The sequence below is a fragment of the Ornithorhynchus anatinus genome, chromosome 2, assembly GCF_004115215.2.
Source record: "Ornithorhynchus anatinus isolate Pmale09 chromosome 2, mOrnAna1.pri.v4, whole genome shotgun sequence".
NCBI classification, from domain to species: domain Eukaryota; kingdom Metazoa; phylum Chordata; class Mammalia; order Monotremata; family Ornithorhynchidae; genus Ornithorhynchus; species Ornithorhynchus anatinus.
In genome coordinates, this window is record NC_041729.1 from 73,144,849 (window position 1) to 73,166,312 (window position 21,464).

The 21,464-nt window shown below is 41.6% G+C and overlaps 1 protein-coding gene and 1 long non-coding RNA gene across 2 annotated transcripts in view; one reads left to right on the forward strand and one right to left on the reverse strand.

Annotated features, from left to right (window-relative positions):
- The window catches only part of ARID1B (AT-rich interaction domain 1B), a 514,902-nt gene that overhangs the window by 376,392 nt on the left and 117,046 nt on the right, over window positions 1-21,464 (forward strand).
- Window positions 1,912-10,824, reverse strand: LOC114809054. The gene is made up of 2 exons (XR_003756813.1): window positions 10,772-10,824; window positions 1,912-2,062 (listed from the first exon to the last, which is right to left on the reverse strand). It is a non-coding gene; the product is annotated as an uncharacterized LOC114809054 (long non-coding RNA).

Here is a 21,464-nt window from a genome sequence, read left to right on the forward strand (position 1 = left end):
AGTCATAGGCCAAAGTGAACAGGAAGGTTTTTAAGGGAGAGGAAATGATAGTTTCTAGACTAATTTGTCAAAGTTAGTGCTTCTAAAATGAAGAGTGGACCGTGTAAACCGGCCTCATTAGAAAAGCCATTTCCAGGACTTGAGTTTTGGAATTCTTATGCTTCCACCACTGCCCTTCCTGTCTCACTGAATAAATAAAGCAGTATATAATTCATCTTTAAGAAAATGCTAGCTTCTGAGCGTGCAGAGAAGTCAAATAATTGGAAATTTGAAAAACAAATAATGTGGGTGTGCTGAATAGAGGACATCTTCATTTTTTATGGCACTTTGGTTGGAAACTGGAGGTGGTATTAAAAGAGATCACAAGAATCACTCCGCCGGAAAGTGGACACAGTCACCCCGCCTGGAAAGATTATTTTAACACATCCATCAGATTTTCCCTCTTGGCTTTTCCGGAGGTGAAAATCCTGCAACAGCTTGTTGCAAGGAAGATGCATGCTGCTTACTGGCAAGCAAACGAGAAAAAAAAAAACACAAAATGCTGTTGATATATCCATGTTTTTAATCAGTGGCAGCACAGAAAACATCAATTCAGCAGTTCTACCAAGGATGCTTATAAGACTGTATTTTTCCCTTACACATAAAATATTTGTATTTTGTGCAGAAGTTATTTCAAATCCTTTCCCAATGATGCTTAGAGATTCTGTAGAGCAGTCTCCCTGGGAGAGAAGTAGCAGTGAAGCACTACTGAATCTTTCACTTGAAAGTCACGAGTTCAAATTCAGATCAAGGCAGTAGTGGTTGAGATGTATTACTTATCCTAAAGGATTATCTCAGCATTATTCCTCATATATTCCATATAAGGAGAAGCAGAATGGCCTAGTGAAAGGAGCACAGGCCGGGGAATCAGAGGACTGGGGTCCAGTGCCGGCTCTGACACTTGCCTGCTGTGTGACATTGAACAAGTCATTAAATTCTCTGTGTCTCAGTTTCCTCCTCTGTTAAAGGGGATTCAAAACTTGTTCTCCCTCCCCTTTCGACTGTGAGCCCCATGTGGGACAGAGAATGTGTCTGACCTGATTAAGTTGTTTCAAACCCAGCATTTAGAACAGTGCATGATGCTTAATAAGTGCTTAACAAATATTAGAATAATAGTAATAATTCCCTAAAAGACAAGTGCCCTACATTGATATTGCTGTCACCACCCCCGGATTCTGGTTTGTTTTACTCACACTCCAGGTGTCTCTTGGAGTAGCCCTGCCCTGGGGAGTCTTTGAAATAGTAGGAGTTGCATTGACCTCTACCAAATGCTAAATACAGTGCTCTGCACACCCAGTAAATGCTCAGTAAATACCACTGTTTGATTTTAAAAGACTGATTGAAATGATACCACCCTTTCTCAGTGCCTAATTCCAAGGTCAAACCAATATGTCCATTTGAACAAGTCTTCCCATTCAAGGAGCTATTAACATTTTCACAGTTGCAGAAATTGACTCCTGGGTTGGTTCTGCTTTCAACGCCATAGTATAAGGAATGTAGTGCAGTTCATTCGAAATTCTTCTGCCTTCTCCTCTACCTTTTCCCAGGGACTCCACGGATAGCTTAAATGAAAACCTGATAAAGACTATAAAGCTCACTGTGGTCAGGGAACATGGCTACCAACTCTGTTGTGTTTTAATACAGTGCTCTGTACACAGTAAGCACTTACTAAATACAATTGATTCATTGAAAAAACACAGGCAATACTTCTATCACAGATGCAATGTTCTTCCCCTCTGTGCTTTGTTATATTACTAGTGACTAACGGGTTTATGTAACAAGTTGAGCAGTCCACACCCACTTACCAGTTTGTTTTTTTTTCAGCTGTTGGCAGGAAATGTAATATTGGGGTAAAGTATTCCAAACACTTTGTTCCAATGTTTATTTTCATTTCTTGAGCAGAGTGGACTGTCACTGCTCTCGGTTTCTGCCGAGGCTGATGAATGTGCTGCTCTATACCATACAGCTTGCTGCTGCTGCTGTTTAAATGCCATTGGCACTGATCTTAAGTCCGGTGCCCTCCCTGGAACAAGAAACAAGAAGGAAAGCCTTACCAAAGTTTTGATAAGTTAACTTTTTAACCTCGGGAGCAGATAATCATTCATTCAATCATTTATTAAGCGCTTACTGTGTGCAGAGCACTGTACTAAGTGCCTGGGAAAGTACAATACACCAATAAAGAGTGACAATCCCTGCCAATAACAAGCTCACAGTATTGTGGGGGTAGGAGGGAGAGACAGACATCAATACAAATAAACATCAAGATAAATAAAATTTCAGATATACACATAAGTGCTATGGGGCAGGGAGATGGGAGAAAGAGCAAGAGGAGCAAGTCAGGGTGATGCAGGAGGAAATGGGAGATGAGGAAAATTGGGGCTTAGTCTGGGAAGGCCTCTTGGAGGAGATGTGCCTTCAGTAAGGCTTTGAAGCGGGGAAGGAGGGAGTAATTGTCTGGCAGATTTGAGGAGAGAGGGTGTTCCAGGCCGGAGGTGGGACGTGACCAGGTGTCGGCAGCAGTGAGACAGGCGAGATCAAGGCACATGAGAAGCTTAGCACTAGAGGAGCTAAGTGTGAAGCCTGGGTTGTAGAAGGAGAGAAACGAGGTGAAGTAGGAAGGGGCAAGGTGAAGGAATGTTTTAAAGCCAATGGTGAGGAGTTTTTGTATGATTTGGATGTGAATAGGCAACCACCGGAGATTTTTGAGGGGGGTGACGTATCCTGAACGTTTCTGTAGAAAGATGAGCCAGGCAGCAGAGTAGACACATTGCCCAGAAGGAGAAACCTCCAAGTGTTGATGTTTAGAGATCATTTTGAAAAACAGGGTGAACCCAGCAACCAGATACTGCTAGAGAACCTTTTCTTCTAAGATATATGATCAGTAGATCGTTCAGTAGTGCTAAATATGTGCAGACCACTTAACTAAACATTTGGGAAAGTACAACAGAATTAGCGGACACATTCCCTGCCCATAATGAACAGACATAAATATAAAGAAATGTCATTTATAATATATAATTTAAAGATAGGTACGTAAGTGCTGTGGGGTTGAGGGTGGAGTGAATATCAAATGTCCGAAGGTCACAGATCCAAGTACAGAGACAATGCAGAAGTTGACAACAGGCAGGGGAAGAGAGGGCTTAATCGGGGAACACCTCTTGGAGGAGTGTGACTTTGAAACTTATATATTCCAGGTGTCCTTTATTGCCCTCGGTTCTGAGCTGGACCTCTACATTTTGTGAAAGGGAGTGAAGGATATTGGCAGTGAGGGTATCGTGTTCATTTCCTCATCTTCCACAGATTTGGATTATTACAATGTGTTGATTGATTACAGCCGTTAAGTCTCGTAGTAATCAGTTTCATCACTTATTCTCAATTCACACAACTTGCACCTTTGATTTCTTTTCCACAACAGAGTGATGTGGGTTGTCGTTGACTAATGAAGAACAGAATTGGTTTCGGCATGAGACAAACGGAATGCCGACACCAATCCCAAAATGCATTAATCTTTAATAATCCACATCTGCATGTTTATAAATGATATAACCAGGGGTTGTTAATGCTGATACTCCCCCTTCCAAACAGAAACTGACACTAGAGTTTGTACTTGCAAACTACATTAAAGGCATACAGCTGAGTGTTCCAAGTGTGACCTTGCTGATGTTGCCGAACTAATGAATGGTGGCTGTTGAACTTCAGCCATTGCTAGATGAATTAGGTGCTTTCTCAAGGAAAGCCGATTAACCCAACTGGCCAATCAATTAATTTCTTCATTTTGGTTTCTCTGTTCAACATCCCATTGGTTGTTTTAAGGGGGTGCTTTGGAAAACACAAGAATTGAATGTGAGTGCATGGGCCTGGAAGTTGGAGGACTTGGGTTTTAATCCAGGGCTCTGCCACTTGCCTGCTGCATGTCCTTGGACAAGTCACTTGACTTGTCTTTGTCCCCTCATCTGTTAAAGGGGGTTGAAATAGCTGTTCTCCCCCCATCTTAGACCTTGAGTGCCATATGGGTCAGAGACTGATTATCTTGTGTCTACCCCAATGTGTGACACAAAGTAAATGCTGAACAAATAGCCACAATTATTGCTGTTATAATAATAATAATTATTATTATTATTAATGCCTAGCAAATTAGGTTTTTAAAGCCCTTTTACTGTGGAGTCGGGGTAGTCGAGGGGAGCTTGGGAATGAGCATAATATTTACCGCAGTGCTGTTCATGGTTCTGAAAGCCATCTAACTAGGATCAAGCTTTTAGATAAACGTTCAGCACAGTCACCAGTAAAATGATTTTATGCCAAGAAATAGCATTATTCTGAAGTCCCACTCACTCTCTAGAAAAATCCAGTCTAGATCATTTTTGATGTAAGGTCAGTTAACATCAATAGGTTGAAAAGTATTTTCATCCTATTTGAGCTGCCTCCCGAAAAAGGCAGATTTGTAAATTGCACTGTTCCCCTAGTTTGTCGTGGTTTGTGCTGTTGGTTTTCAAGTTTTACTCATTTCAAAATGTCAGGTCAAATTGCAGTGTTTTCTGTTGTGTACAATCCCTATTTCTAGCTCTGTACTTTCCTTGAAATGGAATGGAACCAAATGAAGAGAACACAGCACGCAGCACTTGAGGTGATTTGGGGAGTGATTTTTCCTCTAACCTTTCTTTTCATACCTTGGTTTTACATTTGGGCTCTCGTGGCTTAGCACAGATTTTCCCTGGCACCATCAGTATATTTTTTCCCACTTCCCAAATTGGAATTGGAATGATCGCTGATTCAATTTGGATATTATCTGTGGGTGTCAACACATAAAAATCCATTCCTGCTCTGGAGGTTAAGAAACACACACAGGTCCCCAAAGCTTGAGTATCCAAGCTCCTGCTTAGTGCATACTATTTCCGGGTTTGCAAGACATTTCTTTCAAAGAGACCAATATGGCATAGTGGCTAGACCACGGGCCTGGGAGTCAGAAGGTCTTGCGTTCTAATTCCGGCTCTGCCACGTCTGCTGTGTGGCCTCTGGCAAGTCACTTAACTTAAGAAAGGAAGAAGAAAATGGGCTTAATAAGGGAAGGCCCGTTGACGGAGTTGTGCTTTTAATAAGGGAAGACTAGGGGTGGAACAAAGAATACGAAGCAAAAGAATACAGTGTTTTCCCCTTGGGTGCTGACCCACATGCTGATTGACAGCCCCATATAAAATAAGCAGGGGTTGCTAAGACAGCGGGGTGAATCCCTGTCACCCCCTGATCTTCACTGTAAGCAGAGGACTCTGCTCAACCTGAACCATTAGAACTGTTCTTGCAAACTTTCTGGCTGAAGAGAAGTATGTAGTGCAAGCTTGGCAGACGCTGTAAAATCTTTCGACAGTCCTAGGAAGCACAACACCAAATTCCTCTGGAATTCCTGCAAGAAAAACAGTTTTCCCACCCCTACTTTGGTCCTGTATGTTCTGCTGGAGATGGCTTTCTGCATCGTCAGTATCATTAGTATTTATGGAATGCAGGATCCTGGAAGCCAAACCCATCTCTGGATCTGGAGAGTATTCAGAAAAAGTAAAAGATGCAGTCCTGGGTACTAAGCATGTTGTAGTAGATAGAGCACTAGCCTGGGAATCAGAAGGTCATGGTTCCAATCCTGGAGCCACCACTTGTCTGCTGTGTGACCTTGGGCAAGTCACTTTACTTCTCTGGGCCTCTGTTCTGTCATCTGTAAAATGGGGTTTGAGACTGTGAGTTCCACGTGGGACAGGGACTGTGACCAACCGGATTTACTTGTATCTACCCCAGCGCTTAGTACAGTGAATGGCACATAGTAAGCATTTAACAAATACCATAATTATTATCAGCTCTTTGAGCACTGCTTGGCACATACTAAGCACTTAACAAATACCTAGCAAATAACTAGTTAACAAATAACTAATCCAGGCTCTGCCATTTATTATAATTATTTAATAGTATAATAATAATTATGGTATTTCTTAAGTGCTTACTCTGTGGCAGGCACTGTTCAAAGTGCTGGGGTAGTTATAAGGTAATCAGGTTGGACACATTCCCTGCCTCACCTGGAGCTCACAGTCTTAATCCCCATTTTACAGATGGGGCAACGGAGGCACAGAGAAATGAAGTGACTTGCCCAGGGTCATACAACAGACAAGTTGCAAAGCCAGGATTAGAACCCGGAATCTCTAACTCCCAATCCTGTACTCTTTCCACTAGGTCACACTGCTCTCCTCTCCTACATTTGTCTGAGTGCTGACTGTGTGCAGAGCATTGTCCTAAGCGCCTGGGAAAGTACAAAATGACAGAGTTATAAAACCCTTACCCTCCCTACAGTGAGTTTGCAGTCTAGGAGAAGCTTACAGTCTAGTAAGTGTTTAACAAATATCATAAAAAAAATAATCCCTGTCCTCAAGGAACTTTAGAAAAATGGAGGCGGTAGATGTAATTGATATGACATAGTAAAGATTGAAAAGACAGATAAAAATAAAGGACACAGATGAATAAGTAATAAAGAAGTTGCAGGGGTGGTTGATAGGATGATGTGTTAGGAAAAGTGGGGCAGGCAATCTAGGAGTGCCTCCTGAAAGAAGTGACATTTTGGAAGGACATGGAAAGAGGAGGGAGGGAGGCTTGAGCTAGGGCTTTAGCCCTGGGGCTACAAGATGGAGTTGGGAGAGTTTAGTGCTTTGTGGCTCAGTGGAAAGAGCGCGGGCTTGAGGAAATAGAGATGCTGGGTTCTAATTCTGGCTCCGCCACTTGTCAGCTGTGTGACTTTGGGCATGTCACTTAACTTCTCTGTGCCTCAGTTTCCTCATCTGTAAAATGGAGATTAAGACTGTGAGCCCCACGTGGGACAACCTGATTATTTTGTATTCCCCTTCAGCACTGAGAACAGTGCTTGGCACATAGTAAAGCATTTAAAAAGTACCATCATTATTATTATTATTATTAACAGGAAGTTCATTCATTATTCATTCATGCATTCATTCATTCATATTTATTAAGTGCTTACTGTGTGCAGAGCACTGTACTAAGCACTTGGGAAAGTCAGTACAAGAATAGACACATTCCCTACCCAGAAACCAATTTACAATCTAGAGGTGGGGAAGACAGACATGAATATAAATAAATTACAGATATGTCCATAAGTGCTGTTGGCCGGGAGAAACAAAGGGAGCAAGTCAGGGCAACACAGAAGGCAGTGGGAGAATAGGAAAGGGGGGAATTCATTTGAGAAAGCCTCTTGGATGAGCTGTGCCTTCAGTTAGGCTTTGAAGCAGGGGAGAGTAATCTTCTGTAGGATTTGAGGAGGGAGGACATTCCAGGCCAGAAGCATGACATGGGTGAGGGGTCGCCGGCGAATTACAGGCACAGTGAAAAGGGTAACATTAGAGGAGTGAAGTGTGTGGGCTGGGTTGTAGTTGGAAAGTAGCTAGGTGAGGTTAGAGGAGGCAAGATGGTAGAGTGCTTTAAAGTCAATGGTGAGGAGTTTTTCTTTGATGCAGAAGTGGATGGGCAACCCCTAGAGTTTTGAGTGGGGTGACAGATGCATGCAGATTATAGAACAGATGCTCAGAACTGAACCTTGAGGGATCCCCAAAGTTAGGGAGTGGGAGACAGAGGAGGAGCCCACAAAGGCAACTGAGAATGAATGGCTAGAGAGATTAGAGGAGAAAGTCAGTGAAGCCGAGGTTGGATAATGTTTCCAGGAGAAGAGGGTGATTGACAATGCCCCTACTTTATCCACTAGGCCATGCTGCTCCAGTAAGTAGTTCTTATCTATTGAAGACTTAATGTATGCATAGCACTGGTACTAAGCTCTAGAGAGAGTACAGTATAATAATAAAACAGATGCATTCTCTGCCCACAGTGCGTTTACAGCCTAGAGGGATAGACATTAAATAAATAAAATTACAGACATGAATATAAGTGCTTTTAATAGGAAGTGTAATAGCTGTAGGAACTTGATAACCTGAAAGTTTGTGTGCTTTTTGTAGCACACATGTTTACTTCTGAGGTGTCACAAAGTCTGGGGACACAGAGCAAGCAATGAGGGGCAGAGAGGCTTGGAGACAAGTGAAACTTTTATTAAAGAAAAAAGGCCTTGGTTGGCCTTTGAAAAATCCTCTCTCTATCAGGCAATATAGAAAGAGATCAAGTGGGGAAAAAAAAGGAGCAGGCAGGCGCCTCATCTAATCTTTCTCCTGGGTGCCCAGGTGGACAAATTGGCAACCCCGTTCACAGCTTTTTTCTTTCCTCTCCCCTTTGTACCACAAGAACTGCTAATCGGATCCATGCTGTTGCAACTGTGGTTAGTTATTAAGAGAATAAAAGCAGATTTCTTCAAAAGAACGGGTGGGGGAAACGACTCTACAAAATTGCAAGGTTGTTAGAATCTTAAATGCACAGCAGTCTATTTTTTTTTCCCCTATTCTGAATTAAACGATGAATACAAGTCTTTCATCTGTCACTGTACCCATTTCTTCAGAAAGCAGCCAAATATTATACTTCTCAAATAACAACAAAAAAAATCTTAGAAAGGGGAAAATATTGGGGAGGGAAAAGAATGGGTAAGGGAGAAGAATTAGATTTCGGGTTTTTTTTTTTCTTTAATTTGTCCTGGTGAGAGGAAAATAAGCTGACTACTCACTTCAGCTCTCTCCTCTCCTCCTACCTTACCTCAAACCAGGGATTAGAAAAGGTGTAACTGGAAGCCAGTCCTGCATTGCCTGCTTAGAAATCTATTGCAGACTAAATATGCCACAGTAGCTACCAGATAACTAAATGATAAAAAGCATAAAATTACAGTTAATATGAATGGGTTGATATATTATTTGGCTCCAAAGAAAATTCCCAGAGGGACTGACAAAATATTCATCATCAACTATAAAAGCCCTTGTATTGTTAGCATTAGGTTCGGAAATGTGTGCTTTAGAAAGGTTGTGGCTTTGCAAAAATGACCTTTGCAGCTGATAAAGTTGTTACTGGATTTTATGTTGCCATACATTATACATGTATGAAATGCATTTGGGCATAGTATCAAGTAGTGCTGGTATTAAGTGCTTATTGTGTGCATATCACTGTACTAAGTACTGGGAGAAAGTTCACAGGTGGGAATTAAACAGGGTCCCTGTCTTTCCTGGGACTCACAATCTAATGGTTTAACCGGGAGAAGGGGTTGGAGACCGACGCAACAGGAGTAATGATACATTTAAACCCAAGACAAACTAATAGAATAGGTTCCAAGTCTCAGCAGTGATGGAGGAGTCCAAGAGCATGTGGGAGCAATCCAGGAGTAGGGATCCTCCATGGAGGGAGGTAGGGAGGGAGAGAAGGTGGCAGTTACATGGTGCTTATTGCGACAGCTATGGAACAGTCTGATTTTTAAATATCCTGGTATGGCTTCAATCCAAAGTTTTATAGTTTGAGCAACAAGCTGGAAGAAGGTAGGACATACGGGTTCTATCTCCGGTTCTATCATCTCTTAAACTTTAGTGTCGCCTTGGACATGTCTTTAAAGCCTCAGACCCCTGTTTCCCTGGAGGAAATAATGCCATTAACCTCACCAAGATGAGGTGAGCATTAATAAGATGGTCTAAAGGACTCTTGCACTTCTTTTGTGAGGCTGTTATGTAAGTACGAAGTGTTTTAGTAAAACAGTCAATTATGAGGACAGAGATGGCTCTAGGAAGACAAAGAACCTGGATTTTAATCCCGACTTCGCCATGCGTCTGCTGGGTGACCTTGGGCAAGTCATTTAACTTCTCTGTGCCTCAGTTACCTCATTTGTAAAATGGGGATTATTCTTGGTAGCCACATATGGGGATATGGAAGCTCGTTGTGGGCAGGGAATATATCTTTTTATTGTTTTGTACTCTAGACTGTAAACTCACTGAGGGTAGGGAATGCATCTGTTCTATAATTGTACTGTATTCTCTCTAGAGTTTAGTATCAGTGCTCTGCACACAGTAAGCACTCAATAAATACTGTTGAATGAATAAATTCAATTGAATTAGCATGTAACTACCCAGTGCTTAGTACAGTGCCTGGCACATAAAAGTGCTTAACAAATACCATTGAAAAACAAAACAAACAACAGAAAAAACCCAAACAGGGCAAGGGAACATTCTGACTGCAGTCGGTAATCCTGGCCTGGTTGAGCATTTGAAGCAGAGTGGAGGGAAATAGCTGTGTCTAGGTTGTGTTTGGTGTAAAAACTGAAGCACAGAGCATATTAGCATTCCTCCTAGATTTAGATAAGCAGCATGGCCTAGTGGATAGAGCACGGGCCTGAGACTCAGATGGATCAGGGTTCTAATCCCGACTTTGCCAAGTGTCCGCAGTGTGAACTTGGGGAAGGCACCTCACTTCTTTGTGCCTCAGTTACTTCTTCTGTAAAATGGGAATTAAGACTGTGAGCCCCATATGGGACGCAGGCAGTGTGGTCTGCACATAATAAGCGCTCAGTAAATACAATTGAATTACAGGAATTGTTCCAACCTGATTTGCGTATATCCACTCCAGCTCTTAGAACAGTGCCTGGCACAAAGTAAGCATTAACAGATACCATTATCATTATTATTATTATGAGTGAGAGGTCAGTAGGATCGCACATACCTGCAGGCTTGTTTGGGGGATCCTAGCCATGTGAAGAGAAGAACCCTAATCTGCTCTCAAGTCTGGCTGGGAGGGAATTGCCACGTCCAGAACAGTGGCTGGAACATAGACATGTACTTACCTCCACTCTCACTGCAAAAGAGGCCCTTTCTTGGCCTAAGACAGAGATCTCCTCCTCCTCCAGGCAGTGCCCCAGGGTGGGGGAATGTCAGCTAAGGTTCTGTGACTTCACCTGGGCCCTAAGGATCCCACAGATCCTTTGTGATATGGCACTGAGGACATAGTGGGGTAGAGCCACAAATGGAGCCCTTTTTTTTTTATGTTATTTAAGTGCTTACTATTTCAATCAATCAATCAGTGGTATATTTGAGTGCTTATTGTGTGCAGAGCACTGTACAATATAGCAGCCCAGTACCCACCTCTAGGATTTATCTATTGGATTCTAATCCTTAGCACACATATGCATGTCGGTTATTGATAGAACTATTTCATCCTGATATATTTGAATTTCTCTACAATTACTTATATAGCTTCCTGCTATATCCATGCTTTTTCACTTGCTCCCACTCTTTGCAAATAATTTTCTGTGCCTTCCCCATTGTACTGTAAATTCCTGGAGGGCAGGGAACATATGTTTTCTGGTGTACTATTCTCCAAAGTGTTTACTACAGTGCTTGGCACTAATTACACATTGAAGAAATACGATTGATTGATTGATTGATTGATCGATTGGAAAGTGAGAGGGCAGAGGGACTTCAACCAACACTAGGGACTTCATTTCTAGCTTCTATAATGTTTAGTATAGTGCATATCGTAATCTATATTGTGTGTTAAGGAAAAAAAAAATGTCTGGTAAAATATGTAGTACATGACCAATAAAAAAATGCTGTAATAACTCCCTACAATAAAATGTCAATTTGTGTTTTGTGAAAATACATATATATATATACATATATATATATATATATATATGTGTGTGTGTGTGTGTATATATTTTTATATTTAAGTGCCATTCTAAGTTCTGGTAGATACAAGCTAACCAGGCTGGACACAATCCACGTCCCAAATGGGCCTCACAGCCCCATTTTACAGATGAGGTGACAGAGAAGTTATAACTTGCCCCAGGTCACACAACAGATAATTGGTGAAGGCAGGATTAGAACCTAGGTCCTTGTGACTCCCAGGGTCATGATGTATCCATTAGGTCATGCTTCTTCTCTATTCATTCATATTTTTATGTATAGTAGTTTATTTTTATCATCATCATTATTCATTTATTTATTCTCTATTACATCCTATCTGTATTTTTTTTAATGTTTGTCTCCCTGCTAGATTTTAAGATCCTTGAAGGCAGAGATCCCATCTGCTAACTCTTTTGTACTCTCTCCTGTGCTATAGTGCTAGGTACCCAGTGGATGCTCAGTAGATACTATGGATTGATTAGGTGTGTTCATTATGTTATTTTTTTGGACCAAGGGCAAGTATGACTTTAAATCATTGTCCTGCTAGGTGAGTTCATTGTGCCTTTTGGTGCTTAGAACGCTACCTTATTTTTTTTTAACGTGACATCAAAGCTTTGCTATAAATACAGCTCAAGTCATGCTGTGCTAAAATAGCCTAGTGGCTGGGCAGAAAATATGTAAGTAGGCCAGGGACACAGGACACGGGGACGGGTGCGTTGCCCAGGGACGGAGGAACCTTGGGGCCCAGGAGCCCTGTGACTGCTTTAGAGCTGCCTGGGAGCGTGAGAGATTTGTGGGTGAGAGCAATAGGGAAGATTATTAGGAAGTGAAAATAGAACAGCAACAGCACCCTGTGCCCTATTTTCAACAGGTGCTAGAGGGAAGCTGGGAAAACACCTAACCTAGTTCTGTATGTTATTTTGGAAGCTCGGGACATGCAATGCTATACTTACTGTGTGACAAACTTTTAAATCCATGGCATGCCACTGGAGTTGTATTTTACGAACAAGACACAAATAAAGGGGGCTGGTCAGCTGCTCTCATGTTAGGATAATATACATGAGCTCCTTATACTAGTGAGAAACAGATTTGTGCTCATTTGTTGATTCGTAGACATAATCCCTACCCTCAGAGAACTTACTCTCTTTTGGGGAAGTAACAGAATATGAGAATATATACACAGGGAACGTGAATAGCAACTCTTGTTATTTTGTACTTTCCCAAGTGCTTAGTACAGTGCTCTGCACACAGTAAACATTCAACATATATCATTGATGGATTGATAAGTGTTCTGTGAGGTGAGTTGAATATCAAAGTCCTAGAATTGGTGGGAAGGCTTCCTGGAAGAGGTAAGATTTCCTCATTCTCCCATCATGGCTTAGTGGCTAGAACATGGGTCTGGGAGTCAGAAGGACCTGGGTTCTAATCCTGGTTCTGCCACACGTCTGCTATATGACCTTGGGCAAATCACTTCATTTCTCTGTGCCTCAATTATCCTCATCTTTAAAATAGGGATTAAGAATGTGAGCCCTATGTGGGACAGGGAGAGTGTCCATCCTGATTAGCTTGTATCTTTCCCACTGCATAGTATAGGGGCTGGCACATAGTAAGTGCTTAACAAATACCATAAAAAAGTCCTTTAAAAGTGGGCAGACAGACAGTCATGAATTCTGATCAAGCCCAATAAGAGATTCACAGTTCCCCTTTTGGGCTGAGGGGCTAGAAAGTTTTCCGTGCTATATTTCTGTGAAAATTAATACAATAATGATGATATATATTATGCACCTACCATGTCTCCAGTACTGCTTCCAACACTGAGGTAGATACAAGATAATTAGACATGGGACCCTCAGTATAAAAAGAGATGAACAAAGGTATTTTATCCTTCTTTTCCAGATGAGGAAAGTGAAGCACAGAGAACTTAAGTGATTGGCCCAAGGCAATGTGACCTAGTGGGAAAAGCATGGGCCTCAGGGAACAGAGGTCCAGGGTTCTAATCCTGGCCACTTATCTGCTGTGTGACCTTGGGCAAGTCACTTAACTTCTCTGTGGCTCAGTTCCTTCATCTGTAAAATAGGGATTAAAACTGTGAGCACTATGTAGGACAGGGATTGTGTCCAACCTGAGTAGTACTGTGTCTGGATCTTAGAAAACACTTAACAATTACTAGGAAAAAAAACACACACAAACAGCAGGCAAGCGGCAAAGCCCAGACTAGAACCCGATGACCCCATGTCATCTAATTGCACTGTGTTCTTCAAGTAAAGAGATCAGCACATGGGCTCACACTCACATATTCCCTCACTCTTTGTTGTGTTTGTACATATGTGTGTACATACACACACACAAGCACACACACAAATTCTGGAAGCTGTCAACCTCTCTGGGCTTCTGCTACAGTATAATAAATAAGATGGAGTATTGTGGTAGTTATCTGAATTGCAACTGCTCTGGGAAAGATCAATAGAAATTGTCACTAGCCTTCCAGTCATCAGTTGTTTCTCTGCCACTGTTTCATGCTTGTTGTAGCAAAAGTAAAAAAAAATCCAGTGCATCATTGCAAGTGAATTTCTTTTATGAACGAGAAGGCTTTTTCCACTGAGTGCTGTCAATCACTAGTATGTATTAAGCATCTACAATTTGCAGAACACTGTCCTAAGTACTTGGGAGAGTATAGAAGAATTAGTAAACATGACCCTGGCCACAGGAGTTTACACTTGATATTCACCCCAGCCCTACAGGTCTTAAGTGCACATCCCAATACTCTCCCGTTTCCCCTATCTAGAATTCATTTTAATGTCTGTCTCCCCATCTAGAATGTAAGCTCCTTGAGGACAGGGAACATGGCTACTAATTCTGTTGTATTGTACTCTCCCAAGCACTTAGTAGTAATTATTATGATCATTATCAAAGTGTTTGTTCAGCATTTACTATGTGCCAGACACTGTACTAAGCACTGGGGTGGATAAAAGCAAATTGAGTTGGACACAGTCCCTATCCCATGTGGGGCTTACAGTCTCAATCCCCATTTTGTAGGTGAGGTAATTGAAGCACAGAGAAGTGAAGTGACTTGCCCAAGGTCACACAGCAGACACATGGCGGAGCCGGTGGTAGAACCTATGACCTCCTGTTTTCCAGCTGTGCTCTGTCTACTGTGTCTACTGTGTTGTGCTAGTACATTCATTCATTCATTAAATAGTGTTTATTGAGCACTTACTATGTGCAGAGCACTGTACTAAGCGCTTGGAATGTACAAATCAGCAACAGATAGAGACAGTCCCTGCCCATTGACAGGCTTACAATCTAGAGAAGCAGCGTGGCTCAGTGGAAAGAGCCCAGGCTTGGGAGACAGAGATTATGGGTTCAAATGCCGGCTGTGCCACTTGTCAGCTGTGTGACTGTGGGCAGGTCACTTAACTTCTTTGTGCCTCAGTTCCCTCATCTGTAAAATGAGGGTGAAGACTATGAGCCTCACATGGGACAACCTGATTATCCAGTATCTACCCCAACGCTTAGAACAGTGCTCTGTACATAGTAAGCGCTTAAATATCAACATTATTATTATTATTATTATTATTATAGTACAGCGCTTTGCAAACAGTAATTGTTCAGTAAATACCACTGATTGATTGACAGTCTTTTGCATATATTTCAAATAGATGAAAATTGAAACCCCAAACCTTAGCCTTCCATGATAGTGAAACTATAATATCCAATCAATTAAGTATATTTATTGTGCACTTACTGTGTGCTGAGCCCTGTACTAAGCATTTGGGAGAGTACAGTACAACAAGGTAGATAATCAAAAAAAGATAACTAAGACTGCTTTCTAACCCTTAATTTTCATGCTGAAGGTTCTAATCCCAGCTCCACCACTTGTCTGCTGTGTGACCTTGGACAAGTCACTTCACTTCTCTATGCCTCAGTTACCTCATCTGTAAAATGGGGATTGAGACTGTGAGCCCCACATAGGACAGGGACTATGTCCAACTCGATTTGCTTGCGTCCACCCCAGCGCTTAGTACAGTGCCTGGCACATAGTAAGCACTTAACAATAATGTTGGTATTTGTTAAGCGCTTACTATGTGCAGAGCACTGTTCTAAGCGCTGGGGTAGATACAGGGTAATCAGGTTGTTCCACTTGAGGCTCACAGTTAATCCCCATTTTACAGATGAGGTAACTGAGGCACAGAGAATTTAAGTGACTTGCCCATAGTCACACAGCTGACAAGTGGCAGAGCCGGGATTCTAACCTGCAACCTCTGACTCCCAAGCCCGGGCCCTTTCCGCTGAGCCACGCTGCTAACAAATACCATTATTATTATTATTATTACAGTTTCACTGCTCTCATTCAGTCTATCTCAGAATCATACAGATTACTTTTCTTCAAAGTCTCCTAGGTTGTCTTTTCCCACTCTGTCCTTATGGGTCTACCAACTCTGTTGTATTGCACTCACCCAATCACTTAATACACAGTAAGCACTCCATAAGTACCACTGATTGATCCTGAAAGCCACCATCCTAGTTCAAGTCCTCAGTTATCTCTTAGCAGGATTACTGAGTCAACCATTTTATTGGTCTCTCTGCCTGTGTCGTATTCTTAAAACCCCTTCAGAACACAACACTCTCCTTCTCAAAAAACTTCACTCTAGCCTTTTCCTTCTGCACCAACTATTGATTCAAGGGTCTCTTTATGTGTCTAATTTTTGTCTTCTGTTACACCCTACATCACACTTGGTTTCCCCAAGTTAGCCTTCTAGCAGTACATCAGGCTCAACTTTTACCGTGCACACATTGTTCACACTTTTCTCCCTGCCTGGAACTCCCTCCCTTAGAATATTTATCAAACCACTTCCATAGCCACCTAAAAGCTTCCCTATGAAGTTGCCTGTTCCGATCATTTTTTTTCGCTTTCAATACTGGCCATGGATAATCCTCACCTTCCAGGCTATGTCCACCCCACTATGATCCACCTTTGGTATCTATAGACATTTTTGTGGCGTTTGAGTGCTTGCTGTATGCAAGATACTACACTAAGCACTGGAATAGATAAAAGATAATCAGATTGGACACAGTCACTGTCCCACATGGGGCTCTCAGTCTCCATAAGAGGGACTAGAATTTAATCCCAATTGAACAGATGAGGAAATTTGGGCACAAAGAAATTAATTGACTTAGCCAATGTCACACAGCAGATATGAAACAGCCGGGATTTAAACCTAGGTCCTCCGACTACCAATCAATCATTGGTGTTTATTGTGTGCTTACTATGTGTAGAGCACTGTACTAAGCACTTGGGAAACTCCTAGTTCTATGCTCTTTCCATTAGGTCACACTGCCTCTTATCTTTCTGTGTAATTGCCTTCTTTCATTTTCATCACTCGAATCTATGCTCTTTTTTGGGGGGGAGGGAGAAGGAGGGGGAAGGCTGTTGTGTGTTTGCAATTTCCCTCTCTGCTTGCCTCCCCTATTAGATTGTAACCTCCATGACAGCAAAGACTAGGTCTTTGTCTCATTAAAAATTTATAGGCATCTAGCACAGTAATCTGTACCCAGAAAGTGTTCAGTATCAACCAGTGATGCTGATAAATTTACACCATTATTTCCAGTCATTTACATTTTCCACATATGTAAAATGTTTGCCTTCCCATCAGTTAACTCATATAATTTATTGAATGCCTACTCTGTGCAGGACATTGTAGTAACTACTCAACAGAGTACAGTACATGTAGTGGATAATGTCTATCTCCAAGGAACTTACAACTTAATAGGGAAACTTTAATTTTTTAGATGCCAGCTAAGTGCCACACCCCATCAATAAATGTGTCTGTTAGTGTTAATAAGGACAGAAAAGATAATATATGACTTGCAAGCCTGATTTTGGTATTTTTGTAATTTTAAAGCTGATCACATACAGGTGATATGTTCACTGGCCATAGTGATTTTCCCAGTTAGGGGGATCACCAACTTTAGTGGTTTTATTTGGACTAGCCACATTTTCCAAATGTTTGCTTGGTGGGCACCGAGATCACCTAATCTCACATTTATGAGCACCACTAAAATAATTGTTTCCCAGTTTATATCATTTTTAATGTTTTCTAACACTCTTGTTTGCACACATCTGCCTGTGGGGTATAAGGTTCTTACTCAGTAACCAGCATTATCAGTGTTTTGAGGCAGAGAAAATACTAGGAAAAAAGAATAAGCAGAAAGGGAGATGTGCGTGGATTGAAAACTCTCTGAGTAAATGCCTGCCAAATAAATTGCATGTTATGAAACATGGACTGTCTGCCTTTGAACAGATCTCAAAGGAATAACCTGTTCTGCAGAAAGCACGCCTGTCTTGGGGCTGTACCAGGCAGTCACAGAGCACCCTTGACTGGAAGTAATTTATGAAGTCATAGATGCATTTCTGAAAACATTTTTTTTCCCTCAAAATATTCCATCTGATAGCAGTGCCTCAGGCACAGACAACCAGAGTGGTTGGGCCTATGTTTCTATTTGTTTACGGTCTTGAGTTACTAAATCCAGTCTGTCAGGCAGAAGTATTCATTAAACGGGCAGACTCGAGGTCTTGCTACAGCCAATTCCTGGGTGACATAAAAGATTAAGTTGGAATTTTGTTGTAGCATCTTAGTGTTCCCAATTGGTCTGTAGTGGTCTGGGAATCAGCATGACCTAGTGGATAGAGCCTGGGCTTGGGAGTCAGAAGGATCTGGATTCTAATTCTGACTGTTGCTTGTTTGCTGTGTGACCTTGGGCAAGTCACTTAACTTATCTGGCCCTCAGTTACCTCATCTGTAAAATGGGGGTTAAAACTGTGAGCCCCATGTGGGACAGGGACTGTGTCCAACCTAATTAGCTTGTATCTACCCAAGCACTTAGAACAGTGCTTGGCATATAGTAACACTTAACAACTACCATCATCATCATCATCTCAGAATCTCAGGGTGTTGCATCAGAGGGGCATCTTAGTCCATCATTTGACAGAGAGCAAGTTTTGTGCTTGTTGGCCTGTGAAGAAATTGTCTTTTGTATGTTTTTTAGTTCTTGTATTTTGATTTATATTTCAGCGTACTTACTCATATCATTTCCTAGTGCTCAGATGCCTGTGGCTCAATCAAAATATTTAGAGAAGGGGGAGAAGTATGGATGTCATAAATTAACATACTTTGGGCTAGTTGCTTCATTTCAGCCAGTATGACATAGTTTTAATTTAAAACCTAGCCCTGTTGCTTATTCCCAATCTATCACTTTTCAGTGTTTCTAATAGAGACTTATTTCTTAGAGTATTAATGCTGAGTGAAATTTGCATATGCTATCTCATATTTTTAAAAATAATTTCATACCTCCAAACTGTAAACTCACTGTGGGAAGGAAGTGTTCTACCAGCTCTGTTGTATTGTACTCTCCCAAGCCTGTAGTGCAGTGCTCTGCACACAATAAGTGCTCAATATATACCATTGATGATGATACCGACATCCTAATTTTGACATCATAACAACCCTGTAGGATAAAAAAAATTTCCTGGCATTATTATCCCTATTTTACAGATGAGGAAACTGAATCACTTGGAAGTTGAGTGACTTGCCCAAGGATCAGGATCAGGCCAGTGTTAGAGACAGGATAAGCTCTAAGACCTTCTGACACCCTGATTTGTGCCTTTTTCCTCTGGACCATACTGTAACTTCTCAATTAACTTTTTTTTTACTCCATCTAGGAGAAACTGAGGCATTTGAACTCAGGTAGAAAGCCCATCAGCCTCTCCAGATACATGGTGTTCTTATTCAGTTAGAATAAATGACCTCAATAAAAATTTTCCACTGTAGCGTAATTTATTTTAAAACCATTACTTATTCCTGCTCCCTCTACTCAAAATGCCCCCACCCCCAATTATTCTGGTTGTGATGACTGTTTTTTCCCAGAGGTTTCGAATAGTGGTTATGTTAAAGGGAAAAACATGGGAATACTGGAGGTAATATTTATGCCAGTAAACTTTAAAAGAGGCTAAGTGATAGAGGTTTCTGTATCCATGAATGGTTAAAGAGGAGAGAACTAGTCGGGATAGATGATTCATCTGTAATCAGGAAGATTGATGTGAAGGAAAATGGTCTGTTTCAGATGCCTCTGTTGCAGGCAGTCCTAGATTGGATGGACTGTTAGTTTTTTATAGCAGTTCTTTATGCTCTGTAAAGACATTCAAAAGTAGTTATAGTAATGATAATAATTGTGATATTTAATAATAATTATGATTTTTACCAAGTACTGTTTTAAGCACTGGGGTACACACAGCAAATATGCTCTCAAGTTCTCAAAAGTAGTTGTAATAATAACAATAATTGTGATATTTAATAATTAATGATAATTATGCTGTGTGCCAAGCACTGTTCTAGGGCTCATGCTCTTAATTCCCATTTTACAGATGAGGTAACTGAGGCTCAGATAAGTGAAGTGGCTTGCCCAAGGTCACACAGCGGACATGTGGTGGAGTCTGGATTAGAACTCATGACCTTCTGACTCCCAGGCCTCTGCTCTATTCACTATGCCATGCTGTATTTAAGCACTTACTGTGTGCCTGGCACTGTACTAAGCACTGGGGTAGATACAAGAAAATCGGGTTGGACACAGTCCCTGGCCCATGTGGGGATCACAGTGTCAATCCCCAATTTACAGATGAGGTCACTGAGGCACAATGAAGTGACTTGCCCAAGGTCACACAGCGGAAAGTGGCAGAGCTGGGATTACAACCCATAAGCATCTCACTTGCAGGCCCATGCTCCATCCACTATGCAGACCTGAGAGACAACTAGAACTTTCCTTCTCAGTGTACAGGCATTTTGGATGTGGCATCACAAAGTCCCCATCCTGTAGAAAACAAAGAAAAACAAAAAACCTATTTTCTCTTTTAAGTTGAACTTTACCTCTTTATCATAATGGAATCTTTCAACCCCCATGCCCAGTGCTGCCACCTTCCTCCTCAGCCATCCTGCTAAATTTGCCAAGTACTTTATTGACAAAATCAATTCCAGGCATGAGCTCCTCATAGTCTTCTATTCTCCCCGCCATTCGCCTCCTACTTCTACACCAGTCGCTTGTCCTTTCAGCCATCGTCCAAGAGGAAATCTCCCACCCGCTTTGGAAATCGACCTCCTTTATCTGCACTTCAGATCCCATGCCTTTCCACTTCCAAAAAAATACTTGTCTTCATTATTCTTCCCTCCCTGAGCACCATCTTCATTCACTCACCTGCTGATGGCTCCTCCTTTGCCCTCTTGCCTTCTTTTCCACCCAAATGACCATTCCTTGGATCTAATGACTTGTCATATCCCAACTTGAATATCCTATCAGCCTCCTCAGTGATCTCCCTACCTCCAGCTTCTCTTCTCTCCAGTCAATACTTACATCTGCTGCCCAAATCATTTTATCTGCTGCCCAAATCATTTTACTAAAATGTCATTCTACATACGACTGCCCACTCCTTGTCTGGTTGTCCTTTTCTCACTGCTTTAAACAAAAACTCCAGACCATCAGCCTCAAGACACTCAACCAGGCTCCCCTCCCATTGCAGCCCAGTTCCCTTCAAACCAAGTTAATCTATTCACTCAGTCATTCTTGTCTCTCCTACTGCCAACCGCTTGCTAACACACTCCTTCTTCAAAGCCAGTATTACAAAAGGATATAAGCAAAACAAAAGCTCACAGTCTCCTCCTCTAGACTGTAAGCTCCCTGTGGGCAGGGAATGTTTCTACCATCTCTGTTGTATTGTGCTCTCCCAAGTGCTTAGTACAGTGCCCCACACCCAGTAAGTGCCCAATAAATACCACTGATGATGAACAATATGAATGCCTAAGA